Here is a 20,098-nt window from a genome sequence, read left to right as displayed (position 1 = left end):
TTCTACTTCGGGTAGAAAGTGCTCAATATCTTCTAACCAGCTTTTCATGTAACATAAAACAGAATGAGTAAAAAACCCTTTTGAAATCAACAAATATTTATTAAAGCAATTATTTTGGTATACAATATTGAAACGAAATATCTACTACCGCGACTTTTTCTTAAACAAAAGAATGATAATACAGGACACAAATTCAGCTTGAGCAAAAAATTGCACAATAATCTTGGCTCAGCATAAAGATATAACTCTCTTTTAAACACTTTGGCCTTATTTCTTAAACTCAAATTATTTTAATATAAAAAAACAGGAAAAAGATGAATAATTTATAACTTTACTAATTGGTTTTGCTTCAACAAAGGCAACCACTCTTTTTAGTATTTTAACATGACTTCTTTAACAAAGAATAAAAATATAAGTAAGGTAGTTTCGCCGATATATAGGTTCGAAAATATTATCATTCAGAAGTAAACAATGTCATGCACACATTACTGAAGGAATTCTTCTTGACATACGTAATGACAAAGGCGTCATATGACACGCACGAACGCCCAAAAACGACTGACAACTCTCCGGTCCTTCCTATTACCCTTGCCATCAACATAGTTATACCGCAATATTCAATCGATTGTTTACGAATGAAGATTTTGCATTCGGGACTTTTTACCCGCCGGACTTTTAGCCCCACTCTTCCCTAGGTAAACACAGAGGTCGTCGCTGAGGGGTTGAACCAGAGCGATCGCAACTGCATGCTCGCAAAAAGACTAAAATTCTCTGACAACGCGCCCAGGTATTGCAATATTCGCAAAATTGAATTATTAAGCTTCGAGCGCTCCGCATCGTCGAGAGTCGTTAGAGTAAACAGCCGCTTTACCACGCACGTATTCGCGCCGCGGGGAAAATGGCGGGAAATTAGTTTCCACCGTGGATTGGCTTTGAATCCATCTCGCGTGGCGTTCAATTTCCATTGAACGCTTTGTTACGCCCGTTTAATCGACGGTTCCATTACCAACGAACCGATCCGACGCAGGTCCATTATCTTCGGCAACTAAGAGGCACGCATTGTTGCTGGGCCCCCGAGAATGGGCGTGTAACAGTGCATTGTAATTCTCGTGTCTCTTTAACCGCCCGTTAAGATACCCGCATAGCGCGTGACGCACACGAATTCCATGCAACGCTGTCACGAGCAGGCAAGGTTAACGATTTACCATCTTGATGCATCGTCGCGTTCCCGTGGATTGCCTCGATTTCGTGGCCCCTCCATCTTGGACGAGCAGCGAGGTCACATCGACTTCTTCGGAGAATCGGCTCCGGCCGATTCCCCATGTTTCTCCGAAACGCTCGCGTCATATTATGACTCATTCGCTTCGGCACTTCTCTAGCTCAAAGCAGTCGTTTATTAGTTGCGCAGGTTTCCTTAGAAAAGTTTCTTCAACGCTGCAGATTTCTGGAAATCCTTTCAATGGAAACTCTGTACCGCGCTGCTGCGAATAATTGGAGGAATAAGTGGAGGAGTCTAGTGTTTACTGGAAAGTTAAGATATTTCTAAGACTGTTAATTACTTTGCGTTAGGGCGTTTACTCCAGCTTTCAGCGAGATACTTTTGCTTCCAAGCTTCCTCATAGATCCATCTCGCGGCAAATCGAAAGGGGAGCGTTAAAAGCAGGGATTAAGACTCTTTTCGCTTTGCTACTGCAATTGAGTCGGCACGTGGCCGACGCGGCATCGCGCCACGCAAATTACACAGCATTACTGTTGCCCGCGAGTGCGCGTTACACCCCGCGATAATAATTTGCTGTATGGGCTGTGCTTTGGGAGTCGAAGCGTGAAGTCGCGTCAATTTATTCACCGCAACGCCGATTTGAAACCTGGTCGCTGCAAAAACTCGGCCCGCGTTGGTTTACGCAATTTCTCCCGCGCCACAACATCGTCGTACAAGGTGACACGCTCTAAAAACAAACTTATCGAATGTTGTCGCTGCCGAAACGATTTCTGTGCAACCGAGATTGGATGTTTATTTCCACTCACTCGAGCTTTATTAACTCGAGCTTTATTAGATTTAAATCGGTTTTCTTACAATCAGCATTATTGTAGTTCCGGTTGCTGTTTAATCGAAGAAATTTTATGTCGAGGATTAACCTCATTCTCTCAGTCGCGCGTCTTTTCTTCTCTGCAATTTCATAAAGGGCTTGGAACTACTCGATTCTTCCTGGAGGACCACCTTCAAGTTCCAGCAAGGCAAACTTTCCAATCGCAGCGGTAAGGGAGTGCAGTCAGCTCGAGTCATTCTCTGCCTCCGCATACAAGCGTTCTCCGCGACCTATACATAAGGTGTAAAAAAATAACGATCTCGGTTTTTATGGTGGGACCTAAGATCGTAGATTAGTGAACGGTTGTTTCAGAAGCTTGTGGCAAAAATTCATCGTGGCCATTGGATTTAAGATCCAATGTTTCTCTCCACTTTCACGTGGTTGCAAGCGTGACAGGTACTTTATTCACACCCTGTACACAAGCCTCAGCGTACGTTTCCTTGTGTGCATCTGCTACGGACAGGGGAAGTAAGAGAGATTTCACTCGATCCTCGCTTCTCCCCGTGTATACTCCTTTCCTTTTTCTCCACGGTCCTTGCTCCATGGCACGGCGATCAAGGCCGAGAAAAAGACTAAACGGAGAATGCTGGGAAAGGGGGTCGGTGCGGAGAAACCGTACTCGCTCTCGTTCGCGCGCAAAAACACTTGGTCCGAGATTTCGAGCGTCGCTACCATAATAACAGATGTGGGCAAAAATTTGATTTAAATATAATATTCGACTAACGAATAAAAGTTAGAAAAAATTATTCGTTACGTGTCGAGTAAAGTTAACTCGAGTTAACGAACGAATGGCGAATAAATTTTTTTTAACTTTCATCTGTTCAATTTTATTTAAATAAAAATTTCGCCCATCTTTGCATAATTAATTTTTTTTGCATGAAAAATTAAATATGAAAAGGATTTACAATGTCACGTATAGAGTGTGTATATCAAGAGAAACTTTAAATTGCGAATGGTAACACAAACGATATAGTTACATTAAATAGAATGTAGTAGCAAAAGGTTTGGAACGCCTGAGGAAGGCTTTGGAGATTGTTTTATGCGCAGGCCATATCTCTAAGTTGAAGCGGTCCGCTGTTTAGCAGATGTTGCAGGAGAAAGTGTAGACCATTTTACAGTTCGATCCTCTACTCTACGGTGCTCGGAAACGCCAAGAGGTACGAGGCCGGGAAAACCTACGAAATCGATTTCCACATCTGCTTAAGAGGAAACAAGCACTTAGCACACTCTTCGCTTTTACGTTGGAAGGGATCAGCCGGAATAGACACTCGGTTTCTTTCTCTTATCGTTTCTTGTGTTGTTAGCGCTTTAATTAATTAATTCGTACAAAGTTAATTCGGTACCGAGGTACGCGTGAAATTCATGAAAAATTGAACAGGAACAACAAAGGCGTACGCAACACGTGCAGGCATACGGTTATTTTTAGCTTCGGTCCATTTACGAGGCTAAGAAACACGGCTCCGTGCGCGCGTTACGCTTTAAATTTCCGTTAATGAGTAGTAGCGACGTGCGCAAGCGCGCTGTTTTTAAACGGCTCCTCTCGAATGATTACTATGGGTGGAGAAAGTTGTCCCTCGGTTCACATTCGTGGAGCACTTTCCATGCGCGGGATTTATTGTATTAATTTCTATTTATTGCTATTAATTTCTATTAATTAGTTACCGTTCACCTGCAACTACACAGTCACAGGCTGATAATCTGCCAGCTCTGTCAGTAACACCTCGATGGTGAGCAATTTATTTGTTTCACAGTTGCGCAGAATGGGCGTTGTAGCTGGCACTTATTCAGTACGAGTTAGCATCGCTTGTTCGCGGTTAACGTCACCATCCAGGTGACAGACATCCGTGGTACTTTTTTACCCAGTCGCGCAAGCATAAACGTTGCGTCACAATGTAAATAAAGAAGATCCCATAGAGAGCGACGTGGAGGAACGCTCGTCCCCTTTGTCGTCCCACTTGAGCACTTTAAAAATACTGATACCCCTGGTAACAACAGCTCGAACAAACATGGACGACGATCAGTGGCACGCTTCACACGAGTGACATTGGTAATATTTCTACGTAGGCGAAAAAGAGAACCTCTGGCGACGGAACTCGACTCCGCGATCTGCGAGTCCTCTGCGTATTGGCCAGCCGCGGTGCCGATTCCCCCAACGCCGACTCTCCAGTGCTACTCTTTCCAGACACTCTACAAATACCCAAACTAACGGGGCGCCACCTGTGTGCCAATCGCACCGTGGGCCGTTCCCAAACGCCGAATGCCCATATCTACGATATTTCATGAACATAGGCTCCTCTCCGGACAATGTGCACGAAGTATCGTAGAAATGTTCGTCGCGCGAGCACCAGCCGCGCGAAGTACACCACTGTTAGCCGTGTGTGTTTGTTGGTGGTGTGCCCAGATTCGCGCGAGCCGGGTGTACAAAAGGCTATTGTGCATTTGCTGCCCCGGTGGACTATGCAGGTAATCCGTCGTGACGGGATCGACGCCGTTCCGATTCCATTAGCTTCGTCGCTGCCGCGTCACCCGGTATATAGGGCCAAGCGAGCAACCTCCTATGCACCTCTGCGACACGCCTATGCCTATTTGGGAGCGTGACAGCTCGAGATAGCGCACGGTCACGCGCGCCTCGCTGTCTAGATTTCAATTAGACTAATGCACCGGCGCCATTGCGAAAGGAATACTCTGGTCTGTTGCTCGCTCAACGCACAATGCACGGGGGATCCCGGGCCGAGCACGTGCAAAGGAACGCCGAGAGCCGCTCTTTCCTGGGAGCAGTGTGTATACGTTGATCGCGTGGGCGGGATGAAAGTATCGACCTTTATCGAACAACATCACCGTTTAAGCCACGGGAGTTGATTAGACTCGGCTCTTTGCACTGTATAAAACCATACCGGCCTTCCCAGTCAAACGGCGAGCCATGAAATATGGCGCAGTACTGTGAATATTCGTTGCGCTACCTTAATTCACGTGCTATGAAACAATCCTCGTAGCTACGTGATTGATAAAGCACGAGGGTGATTTGCAAACATCGTGGCCTAACACAAAAGTTAATTAACTATGTTCTGCCAACCTGATCATCTTACAAATTTTATACATGACTAGCAAAATACTATAAATTAAGGACTCCATGAAAATACATTTCACCCCTGTTCACCCCCTTCGGGTTGGAGTTTAAAAAAATACCTTCTTATCCAGCACCTACGTCGCAAAAGGAATATACCCAATAAAAATGTTTTCCCCTTATTTTCAGTCTATGTCTTCGATATTTTTACGAATTTCGGTCGCAAATTTTCAGGAAACATCCATGACATATCAAACACTGAAAATAAGGATTTTTTATCTTTTTCGCATATTTCGGTATATGCCCCTCCTTAAATGTTTAAAAAAATAGTTCATAAATAAGAAGTGTTCGAGAAGCATTTAAACTTTCAAAATTTGAGAAAAACAAGTTTTTTTAGTTTTCCCGACTTTTTTCGACAAACGTTTGTCGCACTAGAAAAAGTAATACAGCATAAAAGATGCTCTTTGTCCAGATCTACAACTTTTGTTTGACATATTTTTTTATTTACTCAATAACTTGGAGGATATATTATAAAATCGACTTTGCGAACTGTTAAATAATGATTTAAATGTTTAAGGGCCCAGGGGCACCTACTCCCGTTATCCGATCGAGTTCAAACTTTACACAGATTTTTTTAATTATTTGGAACTATTCTGGGGGGTGCCTGGAAGAAAATCTTGAGAAAAAAAAAATTATACCATGAGTAAACAAGAGCCACCCTAAATAGTATACATAGCACAGGGACGAAATTGATGAATCGTTCAGCGCTGAAATTTCCCTAAAGCGCGCGATATCAGAAAGGTTAAGAAACAGGCCCCCTCCAACCCGCCCCGAAACGTCGGGAAAACAATGGCGGCTGTTGCGGGATCTATTGCCGCGAGTAGGAAAAGAAAGCACGGCCGGGGGGTTGGGCAGTATATTCTACGTAGAGAGCAAGCGAGGCTATGCAGCCCCGACGGAAAGAGAAATAGCACGGGAAAAGTGGCGCGGAAAGGGGGTGGGTGCGGAACGAGCCGTTGCTCGTGGGGAGGGGGGAGGTGACAGAGGGGTGGTCGTGAGATATGAAGAGCTGGCTTTCGAAGGGAAGGCAGGTTTTTCCTGGTCGATGTTTCTGGTTGCGCGCCTCGCTTTCGCGAGCATCCTGCGCGCGTGCCTCTACAGCGAATTTCTTTGAAATCGGACTTCCTAATTCCGCCACCCCTAAGCGCACCTACATTCCGTCAATTATGGCAGCCCTTTCTCCCGTCCGTTACCCCGGCAAGTATTTTCGGCACAGCGGCTTAGAAAAGAAGCGAGATGGCAGACCCATTATTGTTTTAATCATCGTTTTGTGTTCCGCGACGGTGATTCGCGGAACGCGTGCGCACGCATACATCAGACTTGACTCGACAGAAATATTCCCAGCCAACAAAAACCGAGCGGCCGCGTCGCCTGGCGTACGCTCACCCGGGATTAAAATCGTCCTGGTCATTTATATTTCGCTTTTATACGGAAACGTATGGGACGCGCGCGCCGAGGGCATTTCGCTTTCGGGGCAGTATCTGGCGTGTGCACGGCGGGAACTGCTGCGCGGCACCGCGGCCGGCGATTCATCATCGATGCAGCGGGGACGAATATTTGATGCGCTTAGAGATAGCAGTTAGAAAAATGGCCACGCCAACTGCGAATAAACGGGGAACGGTCACGCGGGATAAGTTATTGAAAATGGCAGCGTTCTATTCTTTGATATTAATTCTCCGATATGAGAGATACATACGTGACACGAAATAAGGCCCATTAGGGTAAATTAAATGAAACAAGCCCCAAGACGAAAGACTGTATTGGTTTCCGGTCGAAATCGTTTTTCTCCTCTTCGCGTTCTTTTTTTCTCGAGTCCACGCAGCGTTCGAATAGGTGCATATAAATCACGCGTGCGCCTGGAACGCTTGGACTTCCTGGCCCGACAGTGATTGATGTCGATTCGTGGGAATGCGTAGTGGTGCGCGCGAGCATTAACGTGTTTCGAGTCATCGAGCAACCCGGTTAATGAGATTCCACAGAGGAGCGAGTCCAGCCTGGTACATTACCACGTCGGAGGCATTAACAATCCTTCTCTTAAGACTCGTTTGTCCAAAGTGGCCGTTACTTCAGCTTCGTGCTACATTACGTAACCTAAAATCCTCATCTTTGTCTCCAACCACGATGCTCGATAAAATATTCGCCATCCTTTTCGTTACCTACTATTTTTATATTCCTCTATTTCCAGTCGAATAAAGATTAACACGGACCGAGAAGTGTTCAGCGAATTCGCGCTGCAACTACTCCAATCGGACATATAATTTGAAGCAGGGTAAGTTCTGTACCAGTTGCGCTGCCTCGAGGCTTGCTGGAGATTCTAGGGTTAAAGTTCGCGGCTCAGTCAGCACGTTCGCCGAGTTATCTGGAATCCAGCTTGTACCAGCACGAGAAATTCCATGTCGGCCTCGGTGCAACCCTTGTTGGCTTAGGGGAGCGGAACAGAGCTGAAAAATTGCCCGGTATTCCAATCAATTTACCCCAGTGCTTTCGGTTTGCATTTTCGCTGCTCATTCCGTAAGGGCGAAAGCTTCGCGTTCTATTTTTCTATTAAACAACCCTGCGCGATGGATAAGAAACGCGGCAGAGGTTGCAGGGCGCTTCTGGCGTTACGGCGCTACCGGTTCATGGCTCTTCGTATAAATTACGGCCGAACTTTCGCGACCGCCCGCCATCTTCAACCCCCGCAACTTTCCCGCTGCACGGTTCATCCGAATTTGAACGATTCCCTGCAGCTTCGCGTGACAAACTTGTGTTCGCTGGCGAGGCTCCTAAGAAGTTTACTCGCTTCAGCTCCCCTGCCTTTCGGGATGATGGTACACCCGCTACGTGAAATACGCGTTTAAATAGCCGGGGCGACGGGTCCGTCTGTATTAAGGTCCTTCCTTTTGGGCGGCGTATTTCGCGATATTGTCCTCGGGGAAAGTGGCCTTTGTGAGTTTTCAGGGGGCAAATTGATTCTGAGGATGGCGTATATGGGGGTTTTAGAGAGATATAGTTTCTGGGGGGATTCAAAGGGTCATTCCTGTTAGCGCGCCGATAAATTCAGCGATTTTCAGGAATTTATTGCGACGAAAATAATTATAGTAATGGAATAAAACTTTTTTTTTATTTATTAAACTACATTTCTACAGCAAATAAAAATTATTAAAGTAATACAATTATTGCTTTTCAAATGCTATTGAAAGCGGTCTTGATGACACGTTTAAAAATTCATGCCTCGCTCGTGAAGGCGATTTCAGCTGTTAGACTTATCTGACCCCAAAAATCCAAACAGATTCTTGATCGGTATGACCGTCGTTATCGCTCGGACTATAATTAGTGATTTATCTTGAAAGCTAGCAAAATGGCCAGCAAAATACAAGAAAAATGTTTTTTGGCTTTTTTCTTTTGATATTTTCGATTTTAAAAGTAGGTTAGACTGAATGAAAATTGTTGATTGTAGTCTCTGCGAGAGCCATAGCTGTATAGAATAAGCAGTAAAATTTATAAAACAATTGGTTCGATAGATTTTGAGATTTTATTTTCACTGAGTGAAAAACTCACGTTTCGAGAAAAACGCGTTTAAAGTTTGTGGGCAAAGGTGACGTTATAAGTTACCGCTTGACCTTTTTTTGCCGCCAAATCAACAATTTTTCGAATTTTACTATAAGCCAAACGGCATTTTATTGAGAAAAGATAGTAGGTACTTTCGGAAAATGCAATAAAAAGTCAATTTTTTGATTGCCTAGTCCCCTTAATGGTCTTCACAGCTGTTGTACTTCTCTGATGGCTTGCTTTTCCTTTTTTCCATCATAGGTAGGTTCTTTACACCTCTACTGTATTTCTTTGTTCTTGAATTTTCTATCACTTCTCTATACTATTTCACTAATTCTATATTCCTCTACTTACTATTACTTTTTACGCTTCCACCCCTTCGCCACACTATTTTTCTAATCCTCTACTCCTCCACTCTCCAACCTTCTAATTCCCTGCTCTTCCATCGCTTGCCACACAGTTTCTCTAATTCTCTGTTTTCCTAATTCTCTGCTTTCCTAATGCTCTCCTCCCCTAAGCTCCACTCCCCTAATCCCGTAGTCCGCACCTCTCCCCCTCCATTCACCCTGCCCACCCTCCCGCGCCTCACCTAACCCTCCCTCTCTCACAATGGCCCATTCGAACAGCACGCGTTAAATTTGGAGGATCGCCGAGTCCTATCGGCGATCGCGGTATTGTTCGACCCAGCTCTGCTTAACGAGGATCCTCCTTCACGGACGATTCACACGGCTCTCGCGGCTTATCCATCGATCGGAATCGCTCACGCTCGAAATATCGGGGCCCATAAATTCAATTAACCTGACGAACTGTGCTCCGGCGCGAGCCTGTGGACGCGGCTGGAACTTCGTTATGCTGCGTTGGTGCATACGTATCCTTGGGCAATGACCTTAAGGGGTAACACCACTGTAGCGTCACGGGGGCGTGGTGTACCTTTGACAATTGTTTGTGGATGGACGGGGAAATGAATTGAAGGTCTGTTTAGGCGCCTGTATTATACACATCTTAAGTAGTTTCAAGCTATTTTTTAAATTTTCCTTTTTTTAAAATGACACTTTAAACGCCTTTTTTCTCGCAGCACCATTTGAACAAATTTTATTCGATTCATTTGAAATTTTTATAGTAGCTTCTAAACTACATTCTCCGTCGGAGTACGTACCGATATTGTAAAATATTGTTTTTCTTAGAAATGGTAAGCATTTGAGCATAAAGTTCACTCTCTAGCTCCATTCACCACCACGTCCAGTATCATTTTCAGCTAAAAAATTGTTCATAACTTTAAAAGTTTTCAACAAATCGTAAAATCGGTACGTAGGTACTTGGATGGAGAATGTAGTTTAGAAGCTACTGTAAAAAAACGTTGTTCCGAGAAAAATGCGATTAAAGTGCCATTTTGAAAAAAGAAGAGGAAAAAAATAGCTTGAAAATACTTAAAATGTGTATAATTCTTTGTTTACCCACAAACAATTGTCAAAAGTACACTACGTTTTTGTGCCGCTTAAGTCATCGTACAACAACGCTGAAAAACTGTGTCGGTGTGGGTAGAAGTTACTCTTTCAAGCTGCTCTCCTCTTTAAAACAATGTCGATAGCACCCCCCTAAAACCTTACTGGCCGCGAATAGCTCCATTCGACCCAGTTAATGAAATGAATTTTTCACAAGTTACCACGGTGTCAGGAATGCATAAAACGAGGGAAGGAAATGGTAACACTTGGCTGGCTGCCGAGCGAGTACATAACTTACGATGGGACTAGTAGTACAATTATATAGCTACAATTGTTATACTTGCTCCACATGTATTCCACGTGTATATTACTTTCCCCCACTCGCAAGTCTGGAAAGGTTCTTCATCGTTTACTCGTCAACATTCACGCGTACTCCATTTTGGAGAACCCACTTAGGCTTTTTTCAATTATGCTGGGTAGCTGCGAAGAACGAATTACTCCCAGTAGTGTTTACATATTTAGGGGTTATGCGCAGTCAGGAGGTAGAAAAAGAACAATTCTTTGCGAATTTATTTCAGAAGGTACATGCATATTTTTTAGCAAAGGTTTTTGTATTCAGATGAGGCACGCTTTAACAGGTTATTATATTACGTTTTCGTATAAAAGTATTTAGTTATTGCAAGATTACAACGGATTTCGTACAGGTTCGCAACAAATTACTAAATACGCGTTTACAGCTTGGTAGTGTTTTTAACAATTTTTACTGTATGCTTTGTACTAGTATACATTGTATATGTAGATGACTACTCGGCGTACAGCGTTGCCATGTTTCAAACAGTTCCTTCAGGTAGTTCCAAAAATACGAGCACCTTGCTGCATATTTATTCAATTATCTAATAAATCGGTAAGGTTCATGTCGGGTTTTCTTTTTTAGAATTTCACAGGAATATTTAAGCTTTTCATCGCAAGATTTTTGTAGAACTTTCTCATCATCTTTGAGGACTCTGTGTACAGAGGCGTATCTAAGGTGGGGCAAGTAGGGCTCGTGCCCTGGGCGCCAATGCCGGGGGGTGCAAAAAGAAGCCGAAAGGAATAGTGTTTCTTGAATAAATTTATTTGGATGGTTAATGTTAGTCCTTTATGCTTGCTATTCGCGTGCTTCGCATGCCTCTTTAGAGAACCTTCGAAAAAAACTTGCTGCACTTTTCGGCTTCATTTGCCTCTAACTATCGTCTTTTCAGCCTTTCATCTCCACTTTCATTAAAAGGATTATCTAAATTCTAAATAAAATGTTTTGCGCGATGAACACTTTTAACAACGAAGTGAAACAGAAAAGATGGAATTGCATGGGGGTAGAGGGTGTGGAGGCGGGCGCAAAAACCGTGCGGTCAATCGACTTGAAATTTTGACACAATGCCGACTGCGCGTCGAACATTAGATTAAAACACTTGTAAAAGAACCTGCTTAAAGCAGCAAACGCCTAAAGTAAAATTTGCCCGAGTTCTTTAAGAAATTCACAGCGTGTCGTAGGTGTCGCGGTTTATCTCCTTTATCTTTCCATTAGACCGTCAATGTTAACCGCCCCCCGTTCTTTCCCCGCGGTTCGCCCTTATAAAAACCCTCCCCTTCGCCCACCACCGGACATATACGTGCCTATTACCCGGTAGAGAACTAGCATAGAACAATGGGGAACGTCTCCCCTGCGTAATCACCGAGGGCCCTCTTCTCCAGCTCGTTCCGTTCACCTAGTCCCTTGTCTCGCCGCGATTATCGGCCTGCACGTACGTATCCCCCGAGCACACACGCATAGAGGCTGCCGTGGCCAGGTTCCCTGCGGAGTTCGTCGCGCACGTGTGCGCCCTACACCTACCCGTTCATTCCGCGCGGCAATTACCCGGCGGGCAACAGATGCGTGTACTTCTCGTTCCTGTTGCACGCTCGCAGCTTGGTAAAAGTGCTCCCAGGACGTTCTCGCGCGTCACATCGCGGTACGCGACTCGACCCTGGGTCCCTTTCTTCTTCTGCGTGCCCCGTTCTCCTCGGATCGGTCGCACGTGATACTGCTCCGATAGCTTGTGGGTATAACTATCGAGGCAAAGTGCGATAGGCTTACCTCGAAAAAATAGCAAAATCTTTACAAGTAATAAGGAAAACGCGTTCTAGCTAGTTAATCTAACATACAGTGTTGTATTTTATTACCGATAACCCTGAAATACCGAAAGTGCGGCATCTCTCCTATAATTACCTTATACTATTTTCTTGGATGGTGGAACTATGTTCGCCTGTTTTTTAGGGGGTATATTATTCCACAACAACACGTGCACGTGACGACGCGAGGAAAATTCTTTCGTGGGTCAAAATGGACCCCTTGTACTCTGTACAAGTAATAGAGTGGAAAGGGTAACAAACTCGAGGGGCCATTTAAGAAATTAATCGATCTTAACGGGGTTTACGGTCGTGTAAGGTTTAATTCTCCGTAAGTGACGGGTTTGCTTTCAACTTGCTGGGCTGGCTGTGTATCGATTATCTCGTATGCCTGGGTCAGTAATTGTGCACGGCCATGCTGCATTCGGTGACCGCTCGTATCGATGCATTGACACGCTGGAAATTGGAATGAATTATTCTGCATCCCGTCCCAAGTGTATCGTAGACTCGTCTTAATGACTCTATCCGTCTCCATTTCGCAGCAGCTGCGTTTCTCTTCCTCGTAGGTAATCTTTCCTTCTTAAATATATCGCGTATAAGAAGCGAGCCTATTTATGGGGTCTCCCTACCTTGACGGACGAAAAATGAAGCGAACTTTGGGAATTTTTTAAAACAAAACCATTAAATATATTTACTTTGAGCTTTGTGGCTTCATTTGTCGATCTTTAGAGAATATGGAGAAAAAAATTGTATGCAAAAATAGTGGGTATATCCGGAGTTATACTGCTACAAACAGAGGGACCTACAAACATCATATGCGCATTGTTAGCATAAAATCAGCCGTTGTAGTTGTCTGAAATAGAAAATTTAAAAATTTGTGTAATCTGTATGAGTATGGCTATCGTCTGAACTAGATTAAATGAGAAATACTGAAAAATAAAAAAAGAATGGCAGCGTTTAAAACAGACATCGATTTCTACAAAAAATTCGCTGGCTTTTTAAGTCGCAAAAGTCTAATTTTGGAAAAATCGACTTAGTTTTAGTAACAATGAGAATGGGACATCTACCGAAGATATGTACCAAATTTGAAGTAAATCGGGTGATTGGTTTTTGAGAAAGACGCATTTAAAGTTTTAGGTACTGTTATTTTTAATTGTTTTTTTTTTAAATTTGCCTAAATATGTACAAATATAGGCATAAAGTTTTCAATTAATATAATTTGAGGGTTTCTCTTAAAAAAATGCCCAATATCGCGAAGTGGGGAGAACCCTTAATGGGGTATTTAACACCACACTTTCCGCAGGAAAGGTCTAAAATTTCCTGCGTGTTTCTAATCTCAAACGAAACTCATCTGCTTATCATTTCTCATTAATCGACCAAGGCGATTACGCGCAGCAGCGGTGAAAAGAAAGCTTCACTCGTGTACGTTAACAAAAGCGCAAGAATTACATTTTAAACTTTACGTCCCATAAATTACGGGGGTTTCTAAACTAGGCCACTCCTCCCCGGCGCAATACTTAATACTTAAAGCCCAGTATTAACTTAGCCATGCAGCATGTAAAAATATGAGTTCCAAACTCCCTCTGACCGCCACTGTGCAGTGCAGCGGTGCATTATGCACCACCGCCGAAAACAGCCGCACTTTCATCGCCCCTCCTATCCCCAGCCTTTGTCCCCAAATTCACGGGATATATCCCAGCGGAATCCCGGGATCGACCGATAGTGGGACGGAAAATTGGAATATTACACAGCCCCGTGCGTCCGTAAATATATACGTGTATGCGCGATACATGCATTATGGAGCAACCGCATTAAAGCTGGCGTGAGCGTGGTGCAAGCGTTTCTACCGTGTTTATATTCAACTAGAAGAAACACGGGGGACGTAGCCCCCGGAGCTCGACGAGGGAGGAGAGCGAAAACAGTGGGCGCGAGAGACAGGGCAGGGGGGTTATTACGAAAGACAGAGCAAACAAGAGAACTGCGAGAAACGGGAGAAAAAATGACCGGCGGAAGAGAGCGGGGGGGGGAAACGGAGCTGCTGGAAAGTAAAAGCGAGATGGATGAGGGAGGGCAGGCAGAAGGTAGCGAAGGAAGCGAAGGTGGCGAAGAGGCGAGACGGAAAGAAAACAGACGGCTTTGAAGGGAGAGCGGGGGCGAGCACGTGATCGCTGAGGGTGGAAGAGGATGGAAGATGCGAAACGGTAGACACATGCGACCTAATGACAAATCGCTGAGGAACTTTCGAGCTCTTTGTCCTCCTGCTGTCTGGACGCGGCCGAAGGTTGAGGGGGAGGAGGGCAGAGGCTGACGGAACTGGGGGATGAAACGATAAGAAGCGAGGGGGAAGGTAGGCTGGTGGAGTCGTGACTTGGTTCGCAATTGTATCCTGTTGGGTACGATGAGATGCCTAAATAGGTTGATGAGGGGGATTGATTTCTAGGGAACTGGATTTGCGGAGAGTCCACAATTTATTCTTGTTTCTGTGTAGAGGAGATCGGAGCTGGTAGGCCAGTTTTTCAGTTTTTGATTTTTAATAAATTATGTGGACAAAATATCATTAAACCGGTTGGTATATTTTGATAGGGCATACATATTTGGCTATCTGATTAAATGATTAAAGTTGACTCAATGTGACAACAATTAAGGTATTTTAATGTTTTTCTAACACCTTCCATGTTGGCCAACCAGCCCCATGATCGGGATTCACTATAGGTATTATCAGTTAAAAAAATGTTATTAGTAACTTATCTCAGTGGTAATAAAGTAACGCAATGTCACAAGAGTTGTTTCAAACAAAAATACTATGTCAATAGATCGTCTAATAAACAAACTTTAAAATAGTCCCTCAAGATTTATTCTATTGTAACTATATAGAGCGTGAAATAATATTTACTTATGTAGTGAATTTTTCGACAAACGCTGATGATGGAGTCAGCCATAAATGCATGGCATAGTAGAAGTGACTTCTTTCTACTGTGAATCTTTCCGCAGTAGAGCATATGTCGGTGCAAAGTTATTAATTTTCGCTTTTAAAACGTTTGTGGGAGTTTGTGGCACCAGGAGGCTGAAGGGTGGGTTTGTATCTTAAGCCTCGACGAGGGATGGGATGCTTCGTGCGACGGCATTTTAATTGGACGTTCGGTTCGGGAAGCTCGAAAGACACAGGGCGGAGCGACCGCAAAGTGAATTTTGCGGTGGAGAGTGATTTATAGTTTGTGTAACTAACATAATTGTTTGAGCCACGCGGATAGTTTGGCAACTTCGAAATTGGGTGTAACGCATAGTTGGGGACTTGGCTTCATACGTAACCGCGCGATAGATGGCTGTTTAAAGTATCGATTGTAGACTGTGCCTGACGTAATAAATGTATATTAAATGAAGGGTACAGAGAAAAACAGAGAATGTCACGAAACAGCTTTATTGAGAATCTCATGTTTTGATACTTTGGTCCATCAGTAAAGAAACTATTTTTGTTGCAGGTAAGTGCTCGCATTTACAACGAACCGTTCAATCGAGGGTGACACCGAATCGGTAACGTATGCACGCACAATCCATACCCACGAGAGTTTCCACAAGTTTCCTTTAACTTCGCATTTATAAAACCCACGCTTGTTGCTAAAATTCGCAGATATTGCGATTTCGTGGGAATGTTATAAAGCAAAGGCGAAGGGAGGAAATTGTAGTTAGCCGACTTTCGTCCCAGAATCGCTGATTGTGAGCGTGGACCCCGAAGGTTTCGAATCGTTGAGGTCGCGCTGGGATGGAAGCCTCGGAGCAAATTTCTGACTGCAAAACAAACTACTTAATAGCTATTGTTACGGTCTCGCCGCGAACTTTCTCAGGGAATCGGGGAGGGCAATCTTAGCCGCGTCGCGGAAGATCTTCACGGTAGGAAGGGCAAAGCTTCCTCGCGAAATTCACCTTACGGGCGTAATTCTGTTTTGCCGTTCGAAAGTCTCGGGGAATGTTGGATAAGACGGTGGTTGGAAAGGAATAGGCGGAGGGAAAAGACACGGAAAAGATGAGGGGAGCAGGTCTCCGTATAATACGGTGTACTGCTTCACCAAAATGTATTCAAAGCTCGCGAGAGTGGCAAGCACTTTTGTGGATGCTACCAGTCGAGTAATTGAAAAATTAAAACGAGTCTCCTTTTACTATTTAAAATATAGTAGCCGAACCATTTAATGTATAGTAGCAGAAAGAATCTACTTTGACTGCAGAAGTTTCAGGAATAAATGGCCCTGCGATTGTGCTTTCATACCTATATTTCGAGTGGAGTATTAAAAACCTTGGGGGCAGTGAATTTAAGCAATTCCGAGGGTAAATGGAACGATTAATTGGACTAGGGGTGAAGAAACGTTTACTCTAGGGGAAATAAGGCGAGGACTTACGTGAAACGCGGGATAAAGTTTGCGGGGAACGGATCAATACAGTTCTCGATGGTTCGATTTTCACTTTCGCGCGAGGTCTACCTTGACACGATGAAACGCGATACATTTCGCGAGCGGAGGACTGGTCTCCTGAAAGGTAATGACAATGGTAGTGCGAATTTAATTACTGCAGCTCCGTCACCGTTTCTTTCATTTCGTTATATCGAGGTTACAAGCTGAAACTTCTGCTCGGTCACCAAAATTTGAGCGCCTGGTTCATTTACATAGCCACGAGAGAGAGAGGAGCGCAGTGGATTTAATTACCATCTGTTATCGTTTTGATATTTCAAGAGCAAACGGTTCGTGTTTGAGAATCGTGATTCACAGTCTTTTCGATCGTTGGGGCCAGACCGAGGAAAGGCAGTCTCTTGATCTACGCAGCGTTTCACAGCACTGTGGATAATGATCGGGGTTCGCTGGTGTGTCGTAATTTAAGGTGACGTTATTTTGCGCGCCAGCTTCTCGCTGTCCTTATCGGAGGCTTGCCTTACCGGTTCTAACAATCGGATAATAACTCTCCTCCGAGATTCTACTGCTCTATCCCACGTTCTCCTTCTTCCCTTGTCCTTGCCCGTTGAGGGAGTTACATGACGTAAGTGCATCGGGACGGGGCCTATCTTGAGACTCGATCGTGATAGATCATTCCTTCTCGGAAAAGGCTGCGTTCAAAGCTCCAGGCTCGAGTTCCCGGCCATGGAAATACATGTGTAACGTTAAGCATTCGTGAATCAAACTATCGCCTTCCTATCCATTTTTTTATTTATTTTTTATTACAGCGTTTTACGTTCAGGGGCTTTATTGCAACTTATTCTCTGTATAATTGGATATTTTTCTCTTCAATTATACTAAAAATAAATAAAATAAAAAATTTAAAACCGACTTAAAAAAAAAATAAAAATGCACTAGAAAGTACAAAATAATTGTTTCCCTCATTTAAACTATGACTCTCAATTTTTTTAAGTTGGCTCCGAATTTACACAGCCCAAATGATGAGGCGTTAACTTAAAAAGTATGAGAGTCGTAGATTAAATAAGAGAAAAAATTATTTTTTACTTTTTAATGTATTTTTATTTTTTTGAAGTCGGTTTTAATTTTTTTAAATTTTTTAGTTTTAACTTTTTGGTTTTATATATATTGACATAACATACTGAGGAAATATGCGCGTACGCACATAAAGTAATAATAATTAGGTGGCAATAGTCTTTATTATTAACCAGAAGTGGTAAAATATATATATGTATATATATACAGGTCGAATCTATAACCTCCTTTTTGAAGTCGGTTAAAAACAAAAATTACTAGGGAAACCTCTGAAAACCCATGAAAGTTTGGGGTTTTTTTAAAAAAAATTCTATTTCGGAAATTTAAAAACTAACTTCGAACCCAGCCCCCAATTTTGAGTATCTATTTATATCTTTAGGCGCGTTAAATTCGGAGTAAATATTTATTTCAATATGAATCTTCCACATTTTATTCGCAATAAAAATGTGCAATGTTTTAATATAATCCATATACATTTTATTCATAAATAAAAATGTATAAAAAAAAATTCCTGCATCGGCCGGGAATCGAACCCGGGCCGCCCGCGTGGCAGGCGAGCATTCTACCACTGAACCACCGATGCTACGCGGTAACGTTTGCGACGCGACGCGTAGGTAAGGTGTCTAGTTATTGAGGTTATTTTACATAGTGGCTCCGTAATTTGAATAATTCTCCACTTTATCCGCAAATAATGTCAGTGCAGCATCTGAATACACAGTGTACCATAAATAAAAACTGTCTAATCTTCCAGTGTCTTAAAATATTGTGTCAGACACGATGTACGTACGCATAGAACTTCTCCTGTAACAGAATAAACATCATACTGCATTCCCCATAAACACGCCTAACCCTAAGCGCGAACCGAGACAATAACGAATCCCTGGTTAGTTTCGCCAGTGACTTTGGTTCAGGGTCGGTCGTTGCACTCTCTTGGTCCGGGGCAACAAAGAGAACGAGCTGCAGAACCTAGTACCTTCGACTCTCGTATTAGCTTCAAGATATAATGTCAATTACACAGCCCTTTTTACCGTCGCAATGCCTCGTGGACTAGAAAGCCTTGAATATTCCTCCTCTACCACAATGCCTTATTCCTTGTCCACACAGTTGCATGAAAACATTCGTTAAACCCCCTACCTCCCGCCACATAAGCAACCTAGCTGATATTCAGCTATTATGCGCTCGAACGTCCCGCGACCTATACGCCACGGGCAACAAAAGTGGGATCTCGAGGAAAGCCCAACGACAGGGACAGGTAGTCGACTCCGATATCCGGTTTGGATCCGAAGTCAATGCACCTGGCCCTCCTCGTCGACCCGGCCTCCCAAACTCGCGCTCTCCCTCTTGCGCAAGAGAAACGACTCGGCCATTTCGCTAGAGGGCCTATTTTTTCTTCCTTCTACCTGAGGGGGGGACAAAAAGAATTCCTCCTCGTCGGAACGTCAACGTAGTCCGCCCGTAACGGTCACTCCCCCTCCCACCTACGCTTTAGAAGCAGCTTTGCTAGACGTTTTGCTGTCCCGTCTCGAAAAGGGACGCGCACACGTGGGGAGGCGCGTCTCCGGTGTCGTCGCGCTCGTAGCGAGGGATTTTAACCGAGAATGGTATATACTACTATATACACTCAGCCGGTTAAACTGACATTTACTGGCTGCCTGTGTATAGACGAGCTCGGCCTTGGCATCGCGTTTCTTTTGACTCGCTCTGTGTCGAGGTTATCTCGATACTCGATTACATCGCGGCCGTCGCTTAACGTCTCGGGGATGGATATTATTTTGGTTGGACGACTGAAACCGTAGACGCCTCGAGTTCCGCAACGCCCAGTCGCGAGGGTGTGTACACTCGAGTGACATGTGGCGCTGTTAAATTGCTGGAGTAGTATTTGAAACGTGCGCCCTTCGTCACTGGGGACAGGTTCCTGGTGCCCGTTGTTTTCAAAGGTGTTCGGAAGGAATGGCTCTTGGGGTAGGGCGGCTATGATTAGGGAAAGAGACAGGGATATCGATCTCCGTGGGAGGGGGGGGGGAGAGATCTGTACCTCCTGGATGCCAGATGATGGGAGGAGAGGTGAGGTTTTAGTTCAGGTGACCCTAAGAGGCTACGTTGGTGGTGGTGTGTCTCTTCTGCCGAGTTCACGGCCATCTCCTTTCAGGGACCGTAGGATCGATGCTGCAACGAGATCTGGAGGGGTGAGGGACGAACCTAGCTTCTATAACCTTCTGCGTTTTTCTGCTCCCGCAGGGTACAGAAACGTTGGATACTCGAAACGCTTTTGAATGTAAATAGCTGCTAAATAGAAAT

General features: G+C 44.1%; 1 protein-coding gene and 1 non-coding gene across 2 annotated transcripts in view; one reads left to right on the top strand and one right to left on the bottom strand.

Annotated features, from left to right (window-relative positions):
- The window catches only part of Dora (zinc finger SWIM domain-containing dorado), a 79,280-nt gene that overhangs the window by 916 nt on the left and 58,266 nt on the right, over positions 1 to 20,098 (top strand). The gene's annotated exons all lie outside the window — the stretch shown is intronic.
- Trnag-gcc (transfer RNA glycine (anticodon GCC)) lies at positions 18,313 to 18,383 on the bottom strand. Its single transcript has one exon. It is a non-coding gene; the product is annotated as a tRNA-Gly (tRNA).

Source organism: Andrena cerasifolii, chromosome 7 (genome assembly GCF_050908995.1).
Source record: "Andrena cerasifolii isolate SP2316 chromosome 7, iyAndCera1_principal, whole genome shotgun sequence".
Classification (NCBI taxonomy): Eukaryota; Metazoa; Arthropoda; class Insecta; order Hymenoptera; family Andrenidae; genus Andrena; species Andrena cerasifolii.
Note: the sequence above shows the minus strand (reverse complement) of the source record. Positions and strands in the feature narration are given on the sequence as shown.